We start from the raw sequence: 27,268 nt of genomic DNA, 5'->3' as shown, positions 1-27,268 counted from the left end.
AAATTACTTCCTGCCTTCTTATGCCAATGGTTGCATTTTCTGTACAGCAATATCCAATTTCCCCATTCCTGCCATAATGCATAATTTTCCCTGGAGAAGAACAAACTCCCCCTTTTGGGCAGGGTACAATTGAGGCAGGACTTGCTCAAGGTGCGGGGGCGTAGAAAGGGGACATTTGCAAGTTTTGCTGTGGGCAGTCAGGAGATGAGATGCGGATCAGGGAAGTCAGAGGTTTAGCCTTGGCTCTGATAATGATTTTTCATGTGGCCCTTTGTAAGCTCTTTCATGTTTCCACCTCATTTTTCCCAATCCTAAAATGGAGCTCAAAATCATCACTTCTCTAACACCTCCCCCTCCACACACACACACACAGAGTTGTGAGGAGGTTTAATGTTTATCTCTTTGAACATATCATACATCCAGGCAGTATATGCAGGCACTTAGACCCCAGAATGAGCTTTAGAAAAACATCAGTAAAGAAAACAGCTTTTATATTTTAATCATATTAATCATAAATTTGGGATTGGAACAGAATAAGTGATTAACAAACCTGAAAAACAAGCTTTATTTCATTGGCTTGAGCTGCTTTCTAGTTCTGTTTGTGTACGTCAAAGTGATGTTCAGTCTTTTTAAATGAGTCACAGGACTGGAAGAACAAAAATATTTGATGCTAACATATAGCAGCAAAACAATTACCCTTTTTATTCTGACAGGCATCATAACCAGAATAGCAAGTTAGAGCTAGAGGTCTAGGCTAGTAGTTTCTTTGCACATATCAGGGATTTTAGATCTGCTTGCAAGACAGTGAAACAGAACTGAAATGTCAGAAAAAATAAAAGATAATGCTAGATTAAACAATAAAAGCAAGCATGCCAGTTAGGATACAACTATTTACATTTATAAAGGTGCTACTGATCAGTGAGTCCATGCAGTATTCTCACACAGCACAGCCTTGTCTAGCAGCTTTCTGTACCTTTATCCAGAGGAGACTCCTTTCCACCCTGCTTGCTGCATTGCACCACTGATTTAGTGAAGACATCATCCTCATAAGGATGCTCTTCTAACTCACCTCTGAAATCCGCTTGCTTTTCTCCTCTGACAATTAGGTTTAAATGTGCTGCAGTAAAGTACTCATCCTTAGCAGTCGTATGGCTTTTTAAGTGATAAACTGCATTAGCAAATTTCTTATTAGATAATCTATCAAATGAGGTCATACATAATTTTAGCAGTCTCATCTTGATTTATAGCATGATCACAGCAAATTATGCATACACAAACCAGCATGCTGGCTGTCAAAGTCAGGTATTTTTACTCTGCTAAAAAACCTATTTCCAGGCTAGCCCAGTGGCCTACTGGTAGCACCCTGCATCACCACTTTGCCCAGTTTGTGGGACAGCCCTCAGGCTCACCCCTCACCTCTTATTAGGACTGACGAGAGTTGGAGGCAGTAGGCTAAATCCTTGCTTCGTACTCCACAACAATCATCCATACTGCTGTTTATTCTGACAGGTTTTCTGTACTCCCCTTAAGTAAGGACATAGGCTTGCTTGGAAGGGTAAGCTTATGCATGGGGAAACTGTGTCTGCAGGGTGCTGATCTGCTCCCTGGCTCCCTTCTGTGTTCCCAAGGGAATGAAAAGCGAGTTGGAGTGAATCATCAGGCAGCATTGCGCACGACTGTAGCAGAGCCTGCTTGCCAGCCCGGGCTGCTCGGGCCAGCAGAGGCTTGGTCACCAGCACCGGCCCTGGAGGAGGCAGCTCCATCTCCTGCCATCTGCACTGGGCAGCCACGGCACCCACCTCCTACCAGCACACCCGAGGAGCAGAGGGAAAAAGGGGAAGAAGCTTCAGGAACCAGCCCAGTTTCTGAATGGCTCTTTGCTAGTGCTGTTGCAATGTCACTCACTGTACCCGGGGTCTAGTCCCCACACTGCAAGTAAACTGCTCCTGGGATCCAGAAGGGACATGATTCCTATCCCCTGGCTTCAAACCTCTACAGAAAACACTTCATCCATTGAGATCTATCTGTATCTACAATCGTGGGGAGGCGCAATAAATGATCTGGTCTTGCCTCTGTCTTCACCTTCTCTCACCTCACATTGCTGTTTCTAGGGTTTAAGCTGTGCAAAGTGGCAAGAGCACATGTCATCTGCATGGTTCCGAACAAGTTATGTCTTTTCCACTGGACTTGTGGCCAAAGCCTGCCCATGAAGGACCAAACATGATAGAACAAGATACGTTCCTCAGCATTCCAGGTATCTGCCCCTAAACTGTAGAATAAAAACTAAATAAATATCTGAATAAAAATTTCCCCAGGAAATGTAACATCTAAGAGGCCTAACTATCACTACATGAAAATTTCTTGAAACAATTAGTACATAGATCTCCATGTTGTCTACAAAATAATATTCCTGGAGTGAGAGACTGGAAGAAATCAAAATCATTTATGAAAATGAGCAGGCAAAGGGCATGCTTTCAGCAGATAGCACTGCTGTTTTCACATGCTCTGGTAATTTTGCCTAATCCTGCTGAATGAGCTTTTCATGTATATATATGTGTGTGTATGCATATCCGTCATGAGTAAAATCTATTGTATCCTCAGTTGACAAGCTGTGTTTGGCAGATTGCAGCAGGGTTTGGGAAAATAAATTCATGACCCAAGCTAAGAGTAGAGTATAGGACTTCCCTCCAGAGCTCATCATCCAGAACATCAGCAGCACTGCCTCCCCATGCTGGTACCAACACCAGTCTGGGGTCCCTCTTCCCTCCCGCCTTTTACCCCTGCCAGGGTGGCTGAAGATGCAGCAGAGAGGATGACGAGAAGGGGCTTCTTTCTTTGGGGCACAGTGAAAATTTGGTGAGTGATGGAGCTGCCCAGGTTGTGCCAGCCTTGCAGCGAGGCTGTGCCACAGGATGGAGAGGGATGGAGAGCTGGCTGCAGAATGGGTGAATGGAACCCCCCAGCACCTGAAGATAAGTGCTGAGGGAGGGCGGGGGGCTCTGCAGACACCCCCTCGGGCCCCGCAGCCCTCGCTAACAGCAGCCTCTCCCCAGGCTCCGCACTGCAAGGGCACGTCCCGCTGAGCAGCGCCGGCTGGAACCAGGGCTGGGAGCCGGGCGGAGAGAGCCCTGCCCGGCCCCGGCAGGGACCCGCAGGCAGGCAGGAGAGGGCACAGCACCATCTCCCCGCTTTGCCTCGGGGGGAGCAGCCGGGTCCCCATCAGCCCGGGCTGGCCGCTCCTCCCTGGACCTGCCTCTGCAGAGGCGCTCGCAGCCACTGGCACGGCGCTGCAGCGCCGGTTGCCTGGCAGCGGGAACGCTCCTCTTCCCGCGACAAACATCATCATCCCCATCGACCCAGACCTCCTCCCGCTTCACAGGTCTGCCCAAGCCGGAAAGCTCAGCAAGGGGAAATGCAGCTCGCCGAGCTGAGCTGAGGAAGCCCCGTTTCTTGCACTGATCAGCTGCCCCACAGGTGAATTCATCCAGCACCACAAGCGAAATTCCGTGGGCTTGGCCATTCAGCCCGGATTAGCACTAAGAGAACAAGCTCCCTTAAAGAAACACGTGCTGATTACATGAATATTTAGCTTTATAGAAAATTGTCAGAGGAAAAGTAAGTGTGAAGCTAAGCCCCAGGTCTGCCTTTTTGTTTCTGGGTTTTTGGGTCCCGCTGAAAACACACCAAAGTGCTTGATGTGCTGAAAGAAGGCAAAGCATCGGATCTGATGCGGAGCACAGCGTTGCTCTGGGTCTCGGTGCCTTTCAAAGCATGTGCACCGTGTTTCCCTGCCTGCCGCTGCATCCAGCTGCTGTGCTGCTGGAACTCTGCTGCTGATGCCGCAGCAAGCACAGGATGATGAATTTGAGAGACAGAAATCACCGACTTCAGAGATATCCATCTTCCTTAAAAGAAAGCAAGCCATTATGAGTCAGGCAGATTATCTGCCAGCAGCCCACTGAAGAGAGCTGTCTTCTGCAGAGGGGTGGATGACGGGAGGATTCCTGATGAGTGCAGCAAGGGTGAGGAACAGGCTGGCAATGGAAGGGAGAACACAGCTGCTGCAGTCTCCATGCCAGGGTGCCAGTGCTGTACATGGAGCACATGGGAGCAAAAGTTAGTGGACTCTTTGCCCAGGGGACTGTGATGTACTGCAAGGAAGTGGATTTGGGCTGCTCAGGCTCTGGGAGAAGCTGGGTTTGATGGAAGTGCCAAGGTGCCCAGCAGTGCTGAGCTCCACAGCACCACAGCTGACTGCTGCGTTGTGGGGTGGATTCCTCTGTGGAATTCCTCTGTGCAGTTATTTGTAGGGACAGAGTACAACGACACTCTCTTTTCCTGCCTGCAGGAAGTCTGAAATTGCTGTGGTCTCAGTTATTTTCTCAGTCTACTTTGAAACAGAAGATTTGTCATGAGGAGGCTCAAGCTACGTGAAAGCAGTCACACCAGGTGCAGAGGCAGCTCCCTTGGGACTCAACATGATCTGAGAATACGTATCCTGCCATCAAGGAGCTGCAGCTTCATGCTCAGGAACATGGGCATCAGCCTACCCCACCTAGAGCTGTGGCTCAAGGGAGCCCAAGCCAGGGCAAAAATGAGAAGGGCAGAGACCAGTTGCAGGGAGGGATCTGGCAGAGGAGCACAGCAGCTCATCCATTTTCAAGTGAAGAAGGACATCCTTGGAGGGTGATGCACGGGAGGAGCTGTGGCACAGGGGTAGAGCTGCTGAGGTTGGAGGAGGGTAGGGAGGAAGGGCTGCTATTTAATTGCCAGCCCTGGTTCTATCTGCAAATAGGAGGCCGAGCTGTCACTGGTGTGCAAAGTAGCAGATGGCCTAATTGTGAGATTTCTCCCTTGCAAGAGCAAAATGCTATGCTGTTTTTAACATCTTTGCCTAGAGCTAGCTTCAGATACAACCAAGACAAGTAGGGCTAGAAATGTGCTCTAGAGATAATCAGGAGAAAACTGTGCTTGAAGTGAGATTTAAAAAACAATTATTATGGCCTATTGCTGTTAGTCACACATCCCAAAAGCTGATCTGGCTAAAAGAGCTTTCCAAAGTATCTTCTGCTCGACAGATCATCTGGAAATTATTCCATCATTGTGTCACCATGTCTGGCTTATAACCCCCAGGACACTGTTTATGTATGCACACCATTTCTTCCCTCTTCCTGACGGAAAATAATTCTCTCCAGCTTCTGATTTTTCTCACGCAGCTTCAGCAGGTTGTGTGCAGTTTCTTGTCCTGGCCATTTTGCTGGAGAGCACAGGGCCTCCATGAAGCATGGCCACCTCATGTCTCCTTGGGTGCCAGCAAGAGCTCAGTGCTCTGCAGAGCTCCAGGCCTGCAGGCAGAGATGGCAGAGCTGGCCAGTGTCACACTAATACCAGGTGCTTGAAACTTTATATTGAAGGTGCAGGGCTGTTACTGGTGAGTCCTTATGGCAGGTGCATTTTGTCAGCTTCAGCTCTGATCTCAAATCAGGGGAGAGGGCAGCACTTTTCCCAGCTGGCTCAGGTTTGCAGAGAAAACTCTGGTACAGACTTGCGTGGAGAGAAAACTTTGACTAACCTGGAAATCTGCTTAGTGTCACTATTCAAGTGAGGGCAAAACCTAGGGCAAGGATCAGCTTGGAATCAAGTGAATGCTCTGTTTGAGGACAGAAGCCCTTGTTGATATTTTTGCAGGCCACTGACCATATTTTTAAGGACTTTTGCCTGCTATATATAGCATGTGCTGCCTCTTTCTGACAGGCCTTTAAACTTTGTGATGTCTGTTGGGATTTTCTGGAAATAAAAGGGCTTTAACGGGTTATCTGTAAGCTTTGTCTCTTAAATATGGGAACGTATTAAATCTTCTTTAAATCTACCTTTCCCTTACTGTCCATCTTCAAAATACTCTAATCCATGCAAAGATGCCTGTGCTGCAGCAGCCAGTCCTTCCCATCCTTTCCTCTGACTTTCTTCCCCTGTTTGCTCAGAAGTCTCCTGCTAAAAATCTTCCAGCTGTGACACACCAGCCCATCTCTCAGATCCCACTGATTTCATGTCTCTCTCAGCCTCCATGTAAATCTCCCTATCTTTCCCTTCAAGGTCCTCTTTAAGTTACTTTGCCTTTAATCTCATTCCTCCCACTCCTCCTCCTATTCTCCAAGTCATCTCTCTCCTCATTTTATCTTGTTCTTGGATGGTTCAATCTTGCTTTTTGTCTTCATAGTCCTCAAACACCTCAATCCATCTCCCATCTTCTGTTAGCCAAACACTTTTCTTCTTCTTCTGTCAACTCTACCTTAAATCCCTTTTTCTTCCTTGCTAGCACTAACACACTGCATGCCCTCATGCAGAGTCATCTGAGCTGGTGTCCCACGTGGTTTTCCTGGAGTGCATGTTCTTCACACCAGGAATTTGTGGTTCTCCTACAGTGCACACCCCACAGATACAAACACACGAGGGCCTTTTGAAGAACAGCAGTTGCTGGTAAGTAACCATGCGTTATTAATCCCATTGCTTATTTGACACACAGAAAACTTTCTCCAGCTGGCTAATGAGGAATCTTTTCTCTTGATGTGAAGGCACATTGTGAATGCTCCAACTGGGTAAATGCATAAAAATGAGTGTTATTTAAACTTAGAGTGACTGAAACTTCCTATAGGGGGAAAAGATATATGAGGGACATAAGAAGAGGCCTATTAGAAGAGGTTTTGGGTCTCACTTCTACATCATTTTGCACTAGCACATCATCAGTGGCTGCATCCAAGTTGCCTTTAAAAACTTTACATTCCTGCACATGACAAATAATAGGGACTAGCTCCCACAGAGCAGAGGAAATACAGCAGCAAGTGTCTCACGTCCATTTCTCAACTGTCATCAAATAGCTTTTATTCATGGCATAGCACAAGTGTCAGCCAACTGGCAAAGGCAGCCTGTATTAAAAATGCTGGGGATTATTCATGTCAACAGACACAAGGGAGCTTTTCTCAGTCAGTGGATCTGCACTAGCTGAGGTATGAAAATGCAGCAGGTTCTCTACAGTAATCTCAAATCTGAATAACTTCAGAAGGAGCCAGCAGCAGACTGCCATTTCCAAGTACAATTCAAAGTAATCTAGCACAGTTAGATGAGAGCTTGGATAGGTGAGAGGTTCAACTGTGTGGTTAGATAGAAAAGGCTATACCATAAGGATATTATCTAGAAAGACTGAGGTGGTACTTTTTAAAAAAAGCTCAGATTGTAGATGGTCTGGAGGGTGTGAGCTGATGGTGGCTCTTCAGGTTTGCTTCTGATTACCCAATTAGCTGTTAAGTCCTTAGCCTGTTTGATTACAGGCATTTACTGCACTGTTTTGAGCAGAATTTCTGTGGTCCACATGATTCGTCTTTTATGGACAAGAAGCAATTTGGAAATGGATTAATTATTTCTATTTTTAAAAGATTAAAAATTAACAGCCCTGTTTAACTGAAAATAATGTTTATTAAATGTTTGAGATTTTTAATAGGTAAAAATATAGGATGGACACAAGCAGTAAAATTGCTTATCTTTAAAAACATCATGTAAAGCTGGAAAAGAATGGAGGTTTCAGATGTTTCAGGTTAACTATTAAGGGCAAATCCCTGACTGGTATTTTGAGTCCCACTGTATTTGCAGAAGACTATTTTATGCTGTCATCTTGCATTTTGAAATGGTTGCTTTTAAAACATATGGCCTGCTTCTTTTTCCCTTCGATTATTTTTGACTAGTTTAATTCTCTGTACTCCATGATGTTATGTGGATATGAAATCAGGAGCAATTTAAGTGGAAAATAAAAAATTAAGGCAAGTCATCATGAGTAAGGTGACCCGATCTGCTCTGACACAGATCTATGTTCCACTTATGCTTTGGAAAACTTTGGATACTGTATTTTTGTCAAAACCTAATTTCTGTACGAATGTGTGATGCAGAAGAAACCCAACCAGCAAAACCTGAGATGAATCCCATGGCATCTCCATGACAACATATAGCTGCATAGTCTGCTGTATGCATCCTTACCAGCAGACTGACTGCTCCCAGCTTTTTCCCACGCTGAGCTGAAAGGCAGACTGACCAACAGGCTGCAGAGGATGTTGCTGGGATTTAAATGTGGAAACTGAAGATCATGTTTCATTCAGGGTAAACCAGAGGCAAATGGAGCAGCCTTACAGAAGAGGTGAGCCTTGCACCACAGCTTCCCTTCCTGAGGCTGCTTGGTCAAGTAAAGGAATGGGCACTGGCAGGTCTCCACTGAGGCTGAAAATTCATGTGGAGGACCTTTGCAGGGCTCTGAAAGGCTTGCCAAAAGCTTGTCAGTGTGACTTACAAGCATAATGAGATAAGAATGGAAGGTAATTTGGGTTAATAAGTTATCCTGAGAGGGGTGTTTTTTCCTGCACACGTAGAAGGAAAGGGAGAGCAATCCAGCCCTGTCTCCCTGGTGAAGTACTCTGAACTCTGTGGCGAGGGGTTCTTTCTTTCCACTCCCTGGCAATGTGTAGGAAACCAGGGGGCCAGGCCAGTGGCATGCTTCACGCTAAATCCAACAGTAAATGTGGCCATGTCATTTACTTGCCTCCCAGCAGCCAGGAGCATGACCATGGGGTCAGGAGACTGTCCCTAGGGCTGCCCTGCAGGGCAGGGAGTGACCCCGTGCAGCTGCAAAGCTGTTCTGCATCTGCCCTGGGCGCTGCTGCTGCTGCAGGACCCCAGCTCCAGGCACACGCAAGTTCCAGCAGCGCGGGAAGGATGCAGCGACCGGGATGGCAGAGCAGCAATGGATTCAGTAAATCCCCCCTCCTGGCTTTGTTCCTAGCCTGTCCTTCCCCCCATGCCAGAGGGGGTGACAGGACTCACCGAAGGGCGAGCGGCCTGGCCGTGGCAGCGGCGGCCGGGCAGGCGCACGGCCGCTCCCGCAAGGCAGCTGGAGCGCTGTAATTTCATACCGCAGCTGACGGTGCAGGAACTCCTGTCTGCCTGTCCCCTGGCCTAGGGGTGGCCCTGGCAGCCACAGACACTCCCAGCGCTGTTGGTGGAGCTGTATTAGTGTTGGCAGTGTTTGGGAAACATTCCTACTACAAACGGGGTACCGTGTGTGTAACCACCTAAGTAAAGCACAGTGGGCCCTTTCATACTTCTGACTGTTGGATGGAGAAGACTTTTGGACTCCTACAGCCTTCTAAGTAATGCTCCTTGGGCACCTTTACCTCCACCTTGCTGCTCAGCTTTCCAAGGAACAGAGATAACAGTATTGACCTTCTTAGCTGAGCACTTTCCCATTTTTTATGAGATATGCAACATAAAAACTGATTGTCAGGTTTTGTTCAGCTATAAAAAGTCCTTAACAGTGGGGCATAGTATGTTATCAGCCATAAAAAAAAAGCCCTTATGTTGAACTTTAGCATTTAGGGATAGACCTTTGTTCTGCTTAGTTACTTATAATCTTTGGAGTGGTTTGGCCTGGGTTCGGTTGTGGGGTTTGTTTTTTTTTGCTGCTTTCTGTGTGCATATGTATTATGTACATATGGTTGACTTTTGCTTCTGCTCGGGCCAAAGATCGCTTGGTTTGGTGGAATGTACAGATGTCAGCTGGCATCAGTCGAGTGACTGGCCTGTGATCTGCCCTTCACCACATTTCCTCTGAAATATAAGGAAGTTAGTGTGCTAACAGACAACAAACTGGGTAAAACCCCTACTGAATAAAGGACTATGATCCTCTAGAAATAATCTGCCTTGGCTTCAGCATCCACTCTATGAATGTTGTCCGCTGACCGATGGAGCTTGTCCATCCATTGCAGCCTTCTTCTTTACCATAATAACACATATCTCCCTCTGTGCAGCCTCTGAAGAAGAAAAGGAATTCCTTTTTTTGGCCATAGGGCAGTTGAAAGCTTTGTCCCCAGCCTGGGCAGCACGATGCAAGGGTGGCAGTGTGGAGGAGTGCTGCAGTTCACGGAAGATGGCACCTGGGCACAATGGCAGCACCTTAGGCAGGTTCCTATTAAACAGCATTTCCAGTGCAATATCTAGCTGAGAATACCAAGAAGTGGCAGACAGACAGAAAACCATCACAAATAACATTAGTGCAAAGTCATAATCATAGAAGGAGCAGCAAAGCCAAGCTCTAAATAGTTCCCATGGCCTAATAGTTCTTGTTCTGAGAAGCTGTGTCTGGAAATGCCAAAGGGGTAAAATAAAAAATGTGGAGAAGCCCTGGTTCTAGGCTGGGTGATACTGGAGCTCTCTGGCTACAGTCTTGGGAAGTGGCAGTAGTGGTGGGACAGGGCTGACAACTGTGATGATTGAGTTTAGGGCGTTAACCATTCTTTGTCTTAACAGATCACTCAAAAAATTGGAGCTGGGCAGGCTCCTTGTCAGGCTCTTCAGGAATGTGAACCCAGCAGCAGGGTGCTTTTCTAGGGACTAATCCACCCATTCAGGCAGAGATCAGCTTGAAGGCAGCAATTTCCTTGGAGGACAGAATACAGGCAGAAATAAAAGAGAGCCAAGCAGCCTCAGGTGTAGCTGAGGTGGCCTCAGCAGTGCGACACCAAACAAAATCTGAGGGAGGGATTTTGGGCATAGTGCTTTCAAGGAAGATGCACAGAATTGCAAACAAAGCCCCTTCTTTCTGGTTTGGCCTTGGTTTTAAAAGTTCAAGGACAAAGAACTTTGTGCATTTGGTGTTAATCTAGAGCATTGATATAGGGAATTACCAATTCCATCAGCATTCTCATCCAAATGGAACCAACCCAAAATAACTCTCACCCCAAAATGATCGGGGCTGCATAACTGATATGGGCTGAAAAAAATAATGGTTTATATATTTCTTAAGAAAAAGTTCTTATTTTAAAGAGAGGCAGCAAAGAGTTGGATAGGCTATTATTCTCCAATCAATTCAATTTTTAAGCCTTCCTTAAAGAATGCTAATTTTAAATGAGAAATTCTTCTGATCATTTCTACAATTGAAGGAATGTAAATTCACATTCATAATGAATGCTTTTTTTTTAATATTTGATTGCAGTAATCCAAATGATCCTATTTAATATCAAGGACAGAGCTGGTATCTATTTTTTGATAAGTACTTTGCATAGCATACCCCATACAGTTAAAATCTTTTTGAGAACAGTTTTAGAAGACCCAGCTCTTTGGTAGGACAGTCCTGGTTGGTGGCATGAAGAGACTCCTCCTGCAGAACACCAGCCATGGTGCTAAAAGTCACAAATTCCAGGTTCTTTGTCCTAATAATCTTTTACTGCCTTGTTCTAATCTCCAGCGTCACCTACTCAGACTTCAAAGAAAAAGATGTGATCATTAGCAACTGTCTTCTCTTTTTAGCTTTCGTTTTACCCTGTTGTCAAGTCTCAGTTTGGCTGCCAAACTTCCTACCCAGTTGTACCCTCTCAAGTCTGAAAACAACTTCCTTCAGCCTTGCAAGGTTCATTTGATTGGCTTCCCATCCTCAAGGTGATGAATTTCAAACACCACAATCTTTGGAAATGAAAGGGAATCTTCCATTCTCAGGACTGTACGTATAAAGTCCTGAGAAAACAGTTTTGGAGGGATTTTGACTAATGCAAGTCAGTCTGATAAAATTCCTTAGAACAATGTAGGTTTTATACAGTAATTACATGCACTTAGAGTCAATGAGAAAGCATAAGAAATGCTATTTGTTTCTGTGTCTAATATAAATAATCATCATTATTAACAGAATAGAAGAAAAGACAAAAAGATAAGTTGGTCATAAAGGGCTGTTCATAATGGGAACACTTTTGTATGTTCTGTGAGGTAATATATAAATATTTTAGTTGAGCAGAGTTTTAGGTCATATATAGCTTTCTTAGGATTTATAAAAGATCAAGAATCAGATTTTCAGACAAGCAGCAGTTGAGTGGAGTGCAAATGAGAAACAAATCTGTCCCTGTGACACCTTCAGGTTTCCTGAGCTGAAAGTTACAGCTAGACAAGGTCACATGGATTTACAGGGCCATGGTGTACCTGCTAGCCACTACAGTGCTTTATCATGAATTATTACTGTTCAGATACTGTGTTGCCTGCAGTTTGTAGATACTGAAAGAATTTTAAGAGGGACATAGTCGGAATTTCTCAGTATAACACCAGAAGCCAAGCATTTCACTTCTAACAGAGATTCATGGCTTCAGACAAAATACCCACTCTCCCTTCATTCCCTCTCTAAATAGGGCTAATATTTGTGTCTCATGGGATGTTGTGAGATTAATTATTTCTTGTATGATAAACTGTTTTGAAGGTAGAAAGGTTCAAGTCTCACTTGACAAACAGCCCTGCATTTACAGTACAAATGGAGCAGACCCCGTCCCTCCTCGGAAAGGGACAAACAGCTTGGAACTCGGCAAGTATTCTCTCCAGCTAGAACAAATACAATTTTGCAGTCCATTGATTTCCATTTACAATGCCAAGTTTTATTTGATTTATTTTTTTTAATAGCTATATGCCACGACACCAACTTCCTTTCCCCCTCCACCCTTTTAAAATGAAGTGTGACTGGCACGTGGTCCTCATTAGCTCAGAGAGATTTTGGATAAGTTAAGGATCAGCAAACAGAGAAAACAGGGCCATTTTGGGAAAGCCTTGATGATGCAGCCCAAAATAGTTTTTTCCTTATGTGAGAAAGTTTAGGATTTCTGAGTATATTGGACTACTATGCAGCTGCGTGGACTATGTAGGGGGTCTTCACACATACAGAGAGACAGGGCAGAGTTACACGCCTGCATCCTAGGTGCTGTTTTTATGACTCTTAACAAATAATGGTAGCAAATGCATGACTGTTGCTTGCAGAAAATTCTGTCCTCCTGTGTGACCCTCCCTACACTCCACCATGGCTGCCCAGCACAGTGCTGCAAGGCATCAAGCCAGAGTCCTGCTGGTGTTGAAAGGCAGGTGCTGGGAGTGGATACTGCCTTGGGATCCTCTCCACAGAGCCTGCTTTGGGGCCCTTACCCCACCGGGCATGAACCCTTCCAGCCTCCCTTCAGCTGCTGTATGGGGGGCTGTCGCTGTGACGGTGACCAAACAGTGCCTGCCACTATGGAATGAGCAGAGGAGCCCGAGGCAGGAGGGTACAGGTGGTGGTGGTGTCTCACCCAGAGAAAGCAGGCTACTGCTGCTGCCACAGGCACTGGAGAGGTGGGGATGGCTGGGAAGGAGGAGGGAGAAGGGAGAGAGAGGGAGTAGCTACTGTCAAGGGGAACCATGAACTTATACTCTCTATACTGTTGGAAGAAGGCAAGTTCTGGCTGATAATAGAAAGTATGCACAATACTTAGGGGTTACAAAGAGAATTTGACCTATCAGTGAATTAAATATGAAGAAACTTGCATTGTCACTGCTCACTCTGACTGGTGCTTATGGGTGAATGGAAGATCAGACTGTCAGGCTGTCAGCTCCTATGAGTCCTAACTTTCCCCTGAAAGGGAGATGGCCATTTTCCCAACAATGGCCCCAGCTCTTTCAGTTACAGCCAGTCAAGTCCCATGACATCAAATATTAATCTGGCACAGAACTTGGGCTGTCCGAGTACATTTTATAACCAACAGCATATCAAATCCTTTGGACCTGATGACATTCGCTCCTTTGTTGTCACATCAGTCAGTCACTTTAACCCAGATTCTCAGTCAATTCAAAGGAAAGAGAATGGCACTTCAGAGAACTGACTACTGCAAAAGTACTTTAAAAAAAATGAACAGAAGGAAGGCAGGGCTGAACCTCATCACAAAAGATCCCACCATAAAATCAGGAGAGGGCACAGGAAGCCTTAGATGACCTCGCAGCAAGAGGCTGTGTTGCTGCTTTGCATACAGTTTCTCTGCAGGGGCAGGCCTTGGATCATCACAAATCTAGTCTTTGGGCTCCCAGCCATTTAAGAGTCTTGGTCCTGATCTTTTTGCATAACAGCATTTATATTCATTTTATAACAGAATTTCTGTCTGTATAACAGATATTTCTAATACAGTGAAAGCAAACACAGCTCAGAAATCAGATTTCCCAGCTGGAGCATAGGAAGACAGGGCCAAGGCACTGGTCTCTTCCCATTTTCCTTGCCCTGACCATGACACCTCTGATGTGGCAGAGAGACAGCTTCTGCCTATGCCTTCTCTAGCATCCAGAATTGGCATGATGCTTTGATCCACTTCTAGTTTTGCAAGGAAAAAGCAGCTCTTTAAGCAGTTATCAGAGGGCTGAGCATGCAAGCATAGCACATTAACAAAAAAAGCCATTCCAGTGAGCTGGGGGAGGGGGCAGGAAATGACAAAAATGAAAAGAATTTTGCTCTTCTCTAGACAAGCCTAGAGCCAGTAAGAGAAAATTATAACTTGACCTTAAATTATTGAAAGGAAGCAAAGAAATAAAATTTAGGCTCCAGAAGATTCATTCCTAATAACTTGAACCAAAAGACAAAGCATATGAGGACTAGAGAGTTCAGAGAAATAGCTGGAAATTGCATGCCTATGGTCTTGGAGGAAAATACAGGAACTCCCTTAATTCAGTAATATACCTGGCATGCCTCAAGAAAGGGAAGGTATTGGTATTGGCTCTACTCCTGACCTTGTAATGTGCAGAATAGATGGCTCAGGGGACAGGTAAGGAATACAAGACAGCTTTTTTAATGGTCAGAGGGATTCTGCCATGGACTTTTTTTCAGAAGGTGTTTCTGACTGAGCTGGAGTGAGAGAAAGGATCAGAAGCCCAACATTATTGTTTTCTATTGCAGAATCACCTGTTAAATGATGGTTAGAGGCATAAGCTACCCCTGCTATGCACAACAGTGTACTTCAGGGTGTTCTCTGAAAACTGTTAAGAACCTTTGGTATTTCCAAAATTGGGTGCAAGTACCTGAGACTGAGCTGTTTACATTTAAGAACAAAAAGTTAGCAAATAAACAAGAAGGAGACCTAAACATGTTTTTTAAGGATGTCTGAGAGAACTCAAAACATCATGCAAAAAACTACTTCTATGGCAATGGAGTACAAATTAAAATTAATTGCTGAGGCTTAAAAGTAATTGCTGTCTGAAGGGTGGATGATCTTGTGTCTGTTCTAGCAAGTGTTTGGACATGCATGTGAACACACACACACATCCACAGCCCATCTTAGTTGCTGGTTCCCCTTGAGGCAGCTTCAGCTGCAAGGACAAAGGCAAAATAAGCCGAGGAATGGGAAGACCCTCTCAGTCCTTGGTATTTGCATTACAGGAGTTTGCAGCATAGTAGTCAATGCAGCAGTTATTCTGCAAATGGAGAGCTCTGGTCTAGTGCTGTCAGTCTCACACCCGCTGTTCGTGAACACCTACATTCCATTTAAAAATAGGATCTTAAGACCTGTGAATACAAATGGGCAGAAATTTTACTATTTAAAGGGAAGTTCTGGAGAAACTGTGTCATATATGTAGTTCTTTCTAAAATGCCAAAGGTACCCAAGATTACTTGTTCTGCAACCTCTGCTTTCTGTGTCCAGCCAGTAGATGGATGAAATATCCTGCATGGGAATATCCATTCTCCCAACTGCCTGCCTCCTGCCACGCTCCACTTCACTACTGCTTAGGCAAAAGCATTTGCCAAAGTTGGGAAAGGACGGGAAATCACATGGATTTGCAGCTGGCAGCCTTAATGGTTGTCTGAGTGATCAAAGCTGGTGGCTTGGGATGAGCAGCAGAAAGAGCAGGAGGTGTGCTCACTGCCTCCAAGGGATGCTCCAGCAAGGGAGAAGCAGCTGGAGGGAGAACACTGAGGGCCAACGCCACCCAGCCCAGAAGCACAGCCTTCTCAAGCCCTGATACCTTCAGACAAGTGAGATGCAGAATGTCACATGGTGTGAGGAGTCCCGGAGGTGTGAGGGGAGCAGAGGGAGGGTAGGATGATGGAGGATGACAGTGGAGGCACTAGGCCAGGTCTGTGGTGTCCCATTCAGAGGTTCAAGTGCCTCCTTGAACAACCCTTTGCTCACTGTATGTTGGCCAGTTTTAGTGGGTGTTTGCACAGTTCTCAGCTTTCTGAATGTGTGAGATGACTTCCACTTATGCATTCCTGTTATTTAAGGGAGAAAGCAGGGTGTTTGAACAGGAATGAAGGCATCAGTACCTGATACCCCTTTTGTCAGGTAAGCCAAGAGCATGAATGGGATGTTCTGCCAGTCTCGAGGCATTAAATATTTCTGCTTTGACTTACACCAGCTCCGAGCTGTTGTCAGAAAAACCATTAGCTGCTTACGTCCAGACACTAAGCTAAATCCTGGCTCCAGTGAGGCCAGTCATAAAACTCAAATTGATTTCAGCAGCAATAGATATTAGTCTCCCAGGCAATGGTCAAGAGACAGGAGTTGGATGGCAGTTTGTTATCACCTGACAATGCAATTTTATGTTAAATTCACCCAAAGTTGTGATATATTGAAAACTGTGTGCATACAACACCGGGGCATGGCAGTACAGCACTGGGAGACCCAGCGTTGGTAGCTAGTGAAAGTGATTTCCAAAGTTTCCTGCAAATTCAGATGACTATCTTAGCAATTGAGAGACATGGACATCCTGGCTCCCAGCTGTGCATGAATGGCAGTCTATGTCATATCACTTAGTGCTGAAAATTTGTTCATTTAATTACTCAGCCAGACAGAAATATTAAATGCTGTTTCAGAATTCTTTATTAGGGTATATGCTTTCCAGTAACTGCCTCACTTGTTCTCCACTAACAGTGGGGGAAAAACCCTCCCCCTGGGTTTTTACTGCTTGTAAGAGTAAACACCTCTTACAAAGAGATTCTGTTCCTTAGCCATTTTCTTTTCTGGCTGCATTTCATTGGTCTCAAGAAAATATGCAAATTGCCGTGGATGTTCTTCAGTGTCCATTTAGATCTTCCACTTACTTTTAAGAAAATGCTTATGGACCATATTTTTTTATTTCCTCTTTGCTCTTCATTTCTACATAATTTCCTATTGTGACTTTTTAAACGCATTATTTTCAGATTCCAGTCTGCACACATATGAAATAAGTTATATTTTGTTCTATTCTAGACCTAAATTCAACATTCACCATTCATCTTAACTGTTTCCTCTTAGACTGCATAAAAAAATCTGCAATTCAGAGTCCTCTCTGATGTCCTGTGGTAATTCAAGTCTTAGATATATTATATTTGCCAACAGTAAATACTGTATCCATTTTTAGAGAATGATCCAATCTGCTTGTATTTCCTGATCTTTCTTCTCATTCTTTTGTTATGATATGCTTTTTGCCTCTTAATTGTTTCCATGTGAAATGGCCTCAGTCACAGTGGCTGCAATGAATAGTGTTCATTTCAAACTCTCAGGGTTTTGATCACAGCAGATAACCATGAACTGGTTACTCCCTGCCTTCAGCAGCACTCCTTATGGACAAGTAGTAAGTTCTGCAGCATTGGTAAGTGACAAACACCAAAGACCAAACATAGCAGGCAAAAGGCAGCTCAGTTAATGTGATTTCTGCCCTTTTAACCAATAGTCTTCATCCTGCTTTCAAGTTCTGAACAGACATGAATTTTTTTGTTTCAGTATGGCTGAATAGCATTAGGAACCAACCTAGGTTCTCTCACATGAACTGTGTTTAAAATGTCTTTTTTCTAATAACTGGGGGGGGTCCCTTTTATGTTTTATATACTGAGGCTGCTTTATTAAAGTACAAATCTGAGCCCCTTCAATGAGGCAGAAAGCTCTGCTGGTTCTTCTGCATTTCATGGCTCAATACAGGGCTGGATGCACTTAACTGGGAGGTGTGAAGGAGCATCCTGGAAGAGATGGAAGCTAAATATATTCTGCTACAAGATTTCTTCCATTCCACTCTCCACCCCCAGATCCCAGAGACTACAATGGCTTATGCAGGGTTTTACATATGCAGCTAATGGTGGAGGGAGGAGAATTCCCACGGATAAAGAGCTTTAGCCCAGTACCAGCACAGCACACAGCCTGAAGTGGTGCTGGGGTGGATTCTGAGGAAAAGACTCCCATCATTGCTTCCAAAGAGAGGTCCTACACCATTATTTTTAGGAAAGGATTCCTAGCTAGAAGGACATCCTTTCTTACAGCTTTGATATAGGCCCCTGTACAAGGTGGAAAGGGGATGGGATTTCATCTAAACCCCCTGCACTTAGTGTTGTCTCTTACTTAGCTGCAAGGGGCTTCCTGGTCTGGGGAGTTTATTTTGTTTTGAGCCACCCTCTGACAGCCAGCTGTGTGTGTGCCTCACACAGCTTGCAAGGCTGAAGTGCTGTGGTCCCCCCAAGGCCAGGTACCTGTCGACAGACTTTCCATCTTTTCCAAGAGCATTGCCTTCTGTGTAACAAGCCCAACTCCATAAAAACACAAAACAGCAAATAAGAGTTTCCTCTCATTTGCCCCTGATTTTATGCTTATATAATTCCACTAATTTCATTTGCATGAGAACAAAACCAGACCTCTAGTCTCTTGGTAGAAATTATTTTACAGGGCTGTTATCCAAACCAGAAGGCCGAGCTGGAGTCCACTTCTGATGCACAAACCACGACAGCAGAAGTGACATGCAAAGTGGTAATTTTATTCTCAGTCTATGTTTTTTATGCATGTTTATGTATGTTGAGTGCAGTGGGCTGGGGGCAGAGAACAGTCAAGCAGCCTTCTCTCTTTCACACATGATTGTCTAGCTGACTGGCTTTATCTCCAGGTACCCAAAAGGAAATGAAACCATTAAAAAAGATATCTGCAAGCTGTAAACTCTGAGGGGAAGAAATTACTGTTGGTTTGTCAGGTTTGCAGGTGAATTACTTATTTATGTAGTTCAATAGATCTAATATTAATCACAGATGAAAGACACAAGTTAAACATGCTTTGCAAACACACACAGTGCCCTCTCATTTACTTGAGAATGGGTCAACTTAAAATTGTTCCTAGACAGGCACAGATAATCGAGTGGGGGAGCAGAAATGAGGATCAAATGAAAGCAACCCAAATTGCTTTTAAAAGTTTCAAATGAGAATGCTGCTGGAAGTGCTATAAAAGATAACACAAAAGAGCCAGCTAAAAATTGTGCCTAAAGATCAATTTTTTGCAAGCAATCATAAATCTTAACTTCAGCAGCTTTGTGTTCGTCTAGGGGCACTGGACAAGCGAAAAAAAGTTGACCTCATCATCATGTGAAGTTTCCTATTCCTGTCCTAAGTTGTCATTGGTAAAAGCCTGCAGCAAAAATTCCAGTTGTAAACAGTGATGTGCTGCCAATGTTTCAGCAAGGGTAGCCCACATTTTTTCCTCCCTGCAGCTGCAGCACAGCTTGTATGTAAGCGGCTCCATGGCTCTAGAGGAGAGGGATGCAGACCAGCCCCCCCAGCCCTCCCTTCATTTGCTTCTCTGGTGAAACATAAATGCCCTTTCTCAGGTGTAACTAAAAAGGGAGATCTGTAATTTGGCAAATGGACTTTGAGAGCACAAGGTCTTGTTTCTGTGGAGCTGCCCACGGAAATAGGAGCAAGAAGCTCTTACCCTCTCTTGCACCCCCTCCAACTGCACAGCACAAAGAGGCATCTGCAGGTTTTGCATCCTCACAACTCATTCTCAAACTTGTGGCACTTTTCCATACCATCCTTCTGGGAAAGAGACACTTGATTTTTGGGTAGCTGACCGAGGACCATATGAGTGATGGTGCAGCCCTTCCAGCAAGCAGATGTTCCTGAAATGCAGGGTGAAATTCAGCTCACCCAGACAGCTGTGGGTTAGACTTCACTGCAGAGCTGAAGGACGTGATGCAGCAGAACAATTAGTTCCCTTCCAACACATCTGCCAAAGGCAGCAGGCACGTGCCTCAGCATGCAGCTCCCACTCTCACTTGCAGGATGGCTCCCTCAAATCTAGTTTTAAAAACATGGGGATCAGTGACTACTTATTAGCTGTCTCATACCTGCCTGGCAGTTTGCTTGGTGCAATTAAATATGTCTCCAGGATGTATAGTAAGAGTCAATTGAATGTTTAAAGCATCATGCAGATAATGTACATGATGTGGAAAAATATACTTGGGATCGGGTAGCCCATGACTGAAACAGACAAAAAGAAAAAAGCTCTGGGTAAAGAAAGTCAGATAAAAAGAGCTTTGGAAAGAATTTCAGGGATAGTAACCTCCCTTTGAAATGTGTCTGTGCAGTCGGCGTCTTGGAGAACCTTGAAAATGTTTGTATTTTTTTCCTGCTTTATATCCTTAAAAATATCCCACTCATTTTTTCTTCCCCTCAGGCCTAGTCAATATTGTCATTAAAAACTGAAGGACCTCTTCTAAACAATTGGAAAAAATGTGCTTGTAAAACTGTGCAAATACCTGTTTCCAAAAATAACTAAATCTGCTGTGGTTTCAGGGACATAAGCGATGCATTTTGAAATAGGACTAAATGTTTATTTACATGAGAGAGCATGCTAGCTCTGGTCTACTGAGAAAATAATGGGCATTAAACCCTATACAGCAGTGAATAAAAAGTAGATTTGAGTGATTTAGTGATCTACCTTTTCTTTTTAAGAAAAACAACTCACTTTGAGGCTGAGTAAAAGAATAACTACTTTGTTAGCAACTTATCTCTTTTGATTTTAAAACTCTTAGGACTTCTTTGATGTAATGGAAGATAATGAGAGGCACGGCAAGAAGCAGGTTTATTGTCCCCTATAGAAAAATATCAATCCAAAGTTGGATTGTCAGCTCCTTAACTTGGTCTTCTCTGTGTCATTGAGTTGATGTAATGAGGCTTTAGCACGGTCCTAGCCAGCCAGTGGTGGATTTCCTTCGAGGCAGAGGCTGTCCCCAGAGGTAAGAAAGCTGTGCCATGTCCCCACCTGCCTTCATTGCCCAGCGAAGGAGATGGCACGAGAGGGAAGAGGCAAAGAGATGCAGCCTGAGCAGCAGAGGGCTGTGATACTTGCCTGCTCGAGCAGCTTGCACTAATTTGAGCAGCCCAAAGGTCAGGACTATTTATGCAGATAAAAGGTCAATGGCAAGCTGGCATGTGGCTGCAGGCTATCTTGGTACGCACTTCACCCGGGGCACTGGTGCAGGCTTCTGATTCACAGTTTGTCTTTCTGCATGAACTTTCAGGCCAAGCTTTGGCTGGGAAAAAAAAATCTCTGCCATGGGAGTTGACACAGTTAGGATCCAGATGCAATTTTTTTTTTTGTGGCTCAGGCTCATCTGGGGCTAAATCAAACCTTTGAATCATTTATTTATAAAAGCAGCCAAATTCTGAACTGTTTGCTCAGTATTTAAGCGGCCCTTGTGTTGGATAAACCCCTCTGAAAGCAGGCCTGAGTGGAAATAGAGGAAAAAGTGAGTAAGATGCTCAGGATGTGACCTGCTGAAAGAAAGCCAGTGAAAAGCCTACTGAATTCAACAGAGGTGGATTCTTCAGCTGTCAGTGTGTGTGGACATAAATCTCTTTAAACATGCAGGATCTTAGAGCACAAGACTTAATGACAGGGTTTGAATTTCCAGAGCAGCTTCAGCTGAGGTGAAACAATGTATGTTTGGGTGAAAAAGGGAAGTAGATATACTAAGTTAATCTAGTCAGATTCTACACTGTATTTCAAATTTTACAGTCAATAAGTGCTTCACCCTTTGCTGTGGTGAAAATTAAAATATATTTTAACTTTCAGTTCCAGCAGCTGTCTGTTTGCCTGCACTGGTTTTAAAGAAAATCCTTTTGACTTCTGCTGTAAATCAGTCCCATATGCCTTGGTCCCCAGTAGGAAGTATGGAAAATATTTTGTGACATTTAATTACTCCAAAAAAAAGGTAATGGGAAAGCATCATTACATTGATTTGTTTTTCATCACAGAGGTATCTGGCACCATGCCCTAATTAAGGCTGCAGCAATAACTCTATTATAAGCACTGCTTTGCCTCCCCCAGGAATTTTTTAATAGTTACCTATGATTCTGTCCTTTTTTGTTTGTTAATAAAGAAAAAATATGTTAGGATGAAAACCTTCTATGTAGAAATCTACCAAAACTAAGAGTCTTCAGATCCAGAAAAACATATTTTTCCTCTAATTTCTTCCTGTCAAAATGGAGAATTTCCAAGTACTTCCTTGACCACTGTCTTCCTAGATCTTCACATGAGGGGAAGTTTGAACAGTTGCTTGGATGCATCTTGTCAAGTTGTGATGATAATAACTGGGTAACTGGGTGGTGCTTCTCACAGATGAAGGCTTCTGCCCCACAGGTGGGAGAGCTGGTGACTCTTGATGGCTTCCTCTTACAGCTCGTCAAAGGAACGTCAAAGGAAAGAAAAAGAAGCCTTTGCAGAATCTGAAAATATTGGAATACATTCTGCAATTTCCTGGACTTTATGCTGCCTCTTGTAAGTGTTACAGTATTATTCCCAGTCCTGGGAAAACAGAACTGTACTAAATATGATGACTGTGGGATTTCTGTTATCTTGGAGTAAATACGGGGTATATGTTTTCCCTCCTCTTAAGGTATTTTAGAAAATGAAACACAGAAAAGGTAAGATCTTGCTCAGAGTTAGTGTGAGGGCCATCTCTTCTTTTACTTCAAGAACACAGTTTAGAAATGGGATCTCTTACTGCCTCTGCTCAGGCAGCATTCTCATCTTCCAGAATGATCTCACTGGTGAGATGAAGACCTAGAGCTAGGTTTTTCTCATAGGAGCACAGAAAATACTGCAGGTTTATGGACAGTGTTCCATCAGAAATCCTCATAAAATGGAAGCAGCTGTTTATCTTTTTTAAATAAAAAAAAGAAAAATATTATGAGGCCCAGTGGCTTTTTACTCTTAATACCAGTCTAGAGCCTATTATTAGATATTGTGCCTTCCTCTGGCCTCCCAGTTTTATGTGAGTGCACCTACCTGCCTTTTTGGACTCTCATGTCTTGTTTTGTGTTAGTGAGTGGTCACAATATAGTTAAAGAGTCAGTTTTAGGTCACCTGACTCAGCTTTACAATATCTAGGCTCGAGGTCCCAACAACAGAGCTCTGTATCCGCTGGCTGCAAACCTGCCTGGCTTCTCGCGTGGGTCTGATGCTCTGTGAAGGCACCACACTGCTAGAGCTGCCTTGGTATTCCTGTCTGAATTACCTAAAAGCAGATTGGGATATGCCTGGGTCATCTTCAGCATTGACACAGCCACAGGTATATTCTGAAGTGAGTAATGCAGTCCCTTCTGCCTTCTTGTCTATGCACCTCCCACAGAAAGTGAAGTGTGGAGGAATCACCTGTCCATACTCCCTAGGGGAAGAATTGCTATTCCCATGATTTTGGGCACTGTGCAGTCCAGATGTGAGTACTCTAGGGACCAGGCACAAAGGACAGGACAAGGGTTTCAGTATGTAAGGAGAAACTGCAGTTATTCCCACAACCATGTCTGTATTAGAGGAGGTGTCCTCATCCAACACAGTCCATAAGCTTCTGGATTTTTCTATCCACTGTTGCCATCCAGGTGAGGTGAGGGTAGTTTCCCAGCTCTCAGCAACCTGGGTTGTTTCATCAATAGGTGCTCGCAGAATACCAGAAGCCAAAATGTCTCATTTAGCACCTTAAAATTTTGTAGATAACTAAGCTTTTCGTTACTGAGGGCTGAATGGGCCTTCCAAATACATCTGGGTAGATAAATATTGATTTCCACCTTAGTTTTATGCCCATAAAGCTGGAATTGAGGATAAAGGCCTTTCTCAGGGGGGCAGGTTCTCTGTTACAGAAAAAGTTCAGAAAAAAATCAGACCCACTATGGGAAAACAGCCATGAGCAATTTTCCTTCTGTATGCAGCAGTTAAATGCTAAGTTTTAGTACTTATGATAAGTAGAGAACTTTTTTCTTCTTATCTCAGAAATTCACTTATAAAATTTGCAGTTAATTTCTAATTAGGTTGTTCAAACTATTACAATAATCTTGAGGAAGCAGCTATAGCATTTTTGTACCATGGCACAGCATTGTGTATACATCAGTCGAAATGATCCACTAAAGTATTATTAAAACGATAGAACAAATTGCATTTACACAATATTAAATGTACCACAAAGAGTAACTGTGAAAATTGCTGGCATATACAGCTCATCTAACCTTGGAACTCAAATTGCTTTTCTAATTTGCTGCCCTAATCCTTAAACTGGACTTCTGTAAAACTGCATTTCTGTGTTGAGGGGGAAGAAAAACAGCACAGATCACAAACATTGACAAATTTATTAAATTACGTAGCAAAGAGAGAAATTATCATGTTAAAAATACTGAGCTGATAGAACTATACCTGACCATTGCAACAGAGAAATTGCTGTCATTTGCCATTATTGTTCTGTCAGAGGTGCCAGAGTCGCAGCCGCAGCTGGGGCTGGTCATTTGGTGCATTTCCCTGCCTCCTGTGGCACCTGTAGGCTCCAGAGAGTGTCACCTAGGCTGCTGAAAAGCAATTCTGCCTCTCTGGCTACCCCAGTGTACCTGAGGATCTGCTGGTTTACCTACCTGAGGTTGCCAACAACCCGTTTATGCAAGGGGCAAATTCCTCCCTCTCGCATTGATTTCACCAGGGTGTTCGCTTTAATGCTTAGTAATGCCACTGGAAGTGTCGGTGTAATTTCACGGGTAGTGTAATTGCAAGTTAACTTTGTGGCTGATCTCTTCAACAGATGGAAGCAGGGTGGGGGTGGTGATGAAACCCACAGGAAATGGGTGCTGCTGTAGGAAAACGCAGATGGAAAAAAGGAGACACATACGAACAGAGAAATGGAAGAGAGAGAGAGAGAAATCAAGGAACCAGGGGAACTAAGAAACACACAGCAGAGGGAGGATGCTCTGAATGACCATTTTTTTAGAGAAAACTAAACGTAACTAAAAAGAGTATGAAGAATTTAATACAAATTGCAGATACCAAATCCTTTAAAGGACATACACAAAAACATACAGTATGGTGGTCAGATTCTCTGGGACCCTTGCATTCAAGTCCCTGCTCCTCACCAGACCCTTAAGCCATAATTAATGGGCCTACAACTCAGTCATGCTGTGGCCCTCGTGTTTCCTAGAGCCTCCATGCTCATGATGACCAGAGGCAAACTCCACAAACTCAATCAGAATTTGCTATCTCAATACAGCCCTTCCACAAATTTCTCATCAAATCCCTCAAGACCAGTTTCACAGAAATGCAGATTTACAACAACTCAACAGATTCCTTGAGCCTGGGCACCTGAGCAACCTAGGTGTCACAATGTTTTGCCTTTCTGAGGTAATGTGAGGATAAAAGACAGACGCCAAGGAGAAGTCTTGGCACATCAGGCCCAGCACCATGCACCCGTGGGCATTCTGTTGCCAGGACCCAGGCTAAGGTCTCCACAGGAGATGGTTTTGCTCCACAAATGCACCAGCACTCTGATCTGCTCTGCTCCAGATTTGAGGGTGTGACAGGAATGCACCCTGAGCGCTGCTATGCCACTTTTATCCCAGATCTAGAGCAGGTGATGAATTTTTTTGGTCAAGAACTTTTCTGCACAGATTCACGCCTCTAGAAGTGTAAAGGAGTTGGGAATGTCAGAGAAATCCTCAAAACTGAACCAAAGGGGGCATCAGGGAGGAGGAAAATTCGACTGAAGCTCAGCTGTCTGCATCCAGCATAGCCTGACCACAGGCAGGGATTTGCTCCTACTTCCTATGGCAGTGGTTGGAGGAGGCACGGGTAACAACAACCTTTGCAGTCATTTCCTGCTCTGGGAAGTACTTTATTCATCTGGGTACACATTACACACTGAAAAAATGTGATCAGAGTTTGAAAAGACAATAGTTCAGATGTGCTTGATTTGTGGACTATAAATACAGGTAAAGGGAAAGGAGGCCTAACAAACCAGTGCAGCACAGAACAGTAACTGCAGGTAGATTTCAAGGCTGAAGGCCAGCTTTTATGGTGGTGTTTCATGTGTTGCCTATGAACACGAAGTGGGGAGGAGAGGCACTGTTCTTAATAAGGGGTCCTTGATTCTTTTAAGAAACTAGGCCTTCTTCTGTTTCTGAATTCAGGGGATACAAGATCCTGAAAAGAAAGCAGTCCTGAGAATTTGAATTAATGTTCGGGGGAAAAACCCACAGAATTTTTATGAGTTCATTTATGCCAGTCCCTTCCCAGGCACATCCTATTTTTGTGGCCTATAAACCAAAGACAGTGAAGAACTGAGATGAGTGAAACCTCTTTAGTGTGCAAAGTGAGAGCCATCGCTCTAGTTTGTGTACTGACAGTGCGCAGATAGGTATAAAAACTTTTACATACTGTGTAAATATCAACTAAATAATTATTTCAATAAATGTGGAAGTAGGTAATTTTTCATTGAAATGTGACTGGTATTGTGATTTGTGTTCAAACTTAGGTCAGAAAACTTTAACTCAGGTCCCCAAAGTTTAATAATATATTTATGGTCCCAAAAATGAGTGTTGTGGTTTTCACAGGGGACAGGTAGATCTGCTGTCATTGGACTCAGCCAATATTGCAGCTCTCTGTTTAATTATCTTTGAAAATACACGTGCAAGTTTGAAAATTGCACCGGGAGCCATTTGTCCAATGCATCTTACAGAAAACCCCTATAAGACTCCAGATTTTAGCTCAGAATTGCTGGCCACCTGTCCTCAGGTACAGGACCAGGGCATAGGCGATTCCTAGCAAGGGAAACGGGGGAGGAAAAGGGAAAATGTCTAACTGGGGGGCTTAGGTTGGACATGTGGAAGAGGTTCTTCAGAGGAAGGGAGGTAGGACACTGGAGTGGGCCGAGGTGACAGCGGAGTCCCCGCTCCCGGAGGTGTGTAAGGCCAGCCTGGCTGTGGCACTCGGTGCCACGGTCTGCTCGCATGGTGCTGATCGGTCACGGGCTGGGCTCCAGCATCTCCGAGATCGTCCCCAACCTAACTGATTCTGCGAGATCTATTCTTTTCAACAACGCTACCAAGCGACGAAGCATCCCTAGCTTGCAGAGCGAGGTGGGAATTTTTCTGGACCGCGCTGGATGCAGAGCGAGTCTCATTTGGTAACCCGGTGTGGGTGAGGCTTTCCGGAGCACAGCACGGAGATAATGGCTGGGAACGCCGTGGCACGGGCGCTCCGGGGGACGCGGCCGGGCCGGGGCTGCGGGGCCGCTCCGGCCCTCACGCACTGCGGGCGGGGGGAGGGGCGCCCGCCTTCCCAGCCCAGAGTGTGCATGTCCGAGTGACGCATTGCAGGTACGAACCCACCAATCAGCGCCCTCCTTACGGAGTCCCCACACTCCTCGGCAT

At 44.5% G+C, this 27,268-nt stretch overlaps 1 long non-coding RNA gene across 4 annotated transcripts in view; it reads left to right on the top strand.

Annotated features, from left to right (window-relative positions):
• LOC135297199 (uncharacterized) overlaps positions 1 to 26,282 on the top strand; it is a 51,041-nt gene extending 24,759 nt beyond the window's left edge. Inside the window, exons 3-5 of one of the 4 annotated variants that reach the window (XR_010359245.1) lie at positions 6,345 to 6,477; positions 16,079 to 16,139; positions 17,339 to 26,282. This is a non-coding gene — a long non-coding RNA (uncharacterized LOC135297199). Of the gene's footprint in view, positions 1 to 6,344; positions 6,478 to 16,078 lie in introns of all 4 variants that reach the window. The other 3 variants (XR_010359244.1, XR_010359246.1, XR_010359243.1) reach the window with 3 other exon arrangements.
• The last annotated feature ends 986 nt before the right edge of the window (positions 26,283 to 27,268 follow it).

Source organism: Passer domesticus, chromosome 3 (assembly GCF_036417665.1).
Source record: "Passer domesticus isolate bPasDom1 chromosome 3, bPasDom1.hap1, whole genome shotgun sequence".
Taxonomy (NCBI): domain Eukaryota; kingdom Metazoa; phylum Chordata; class Aves; order Passeriformes; family Passeridae; genus Passer; species Passer domesticus.
The sequence above is the reverse complement of the archived record's forward strand: the minus strand, read 5'-3'. Positions and strand labels throughout refer to the sequence as shown.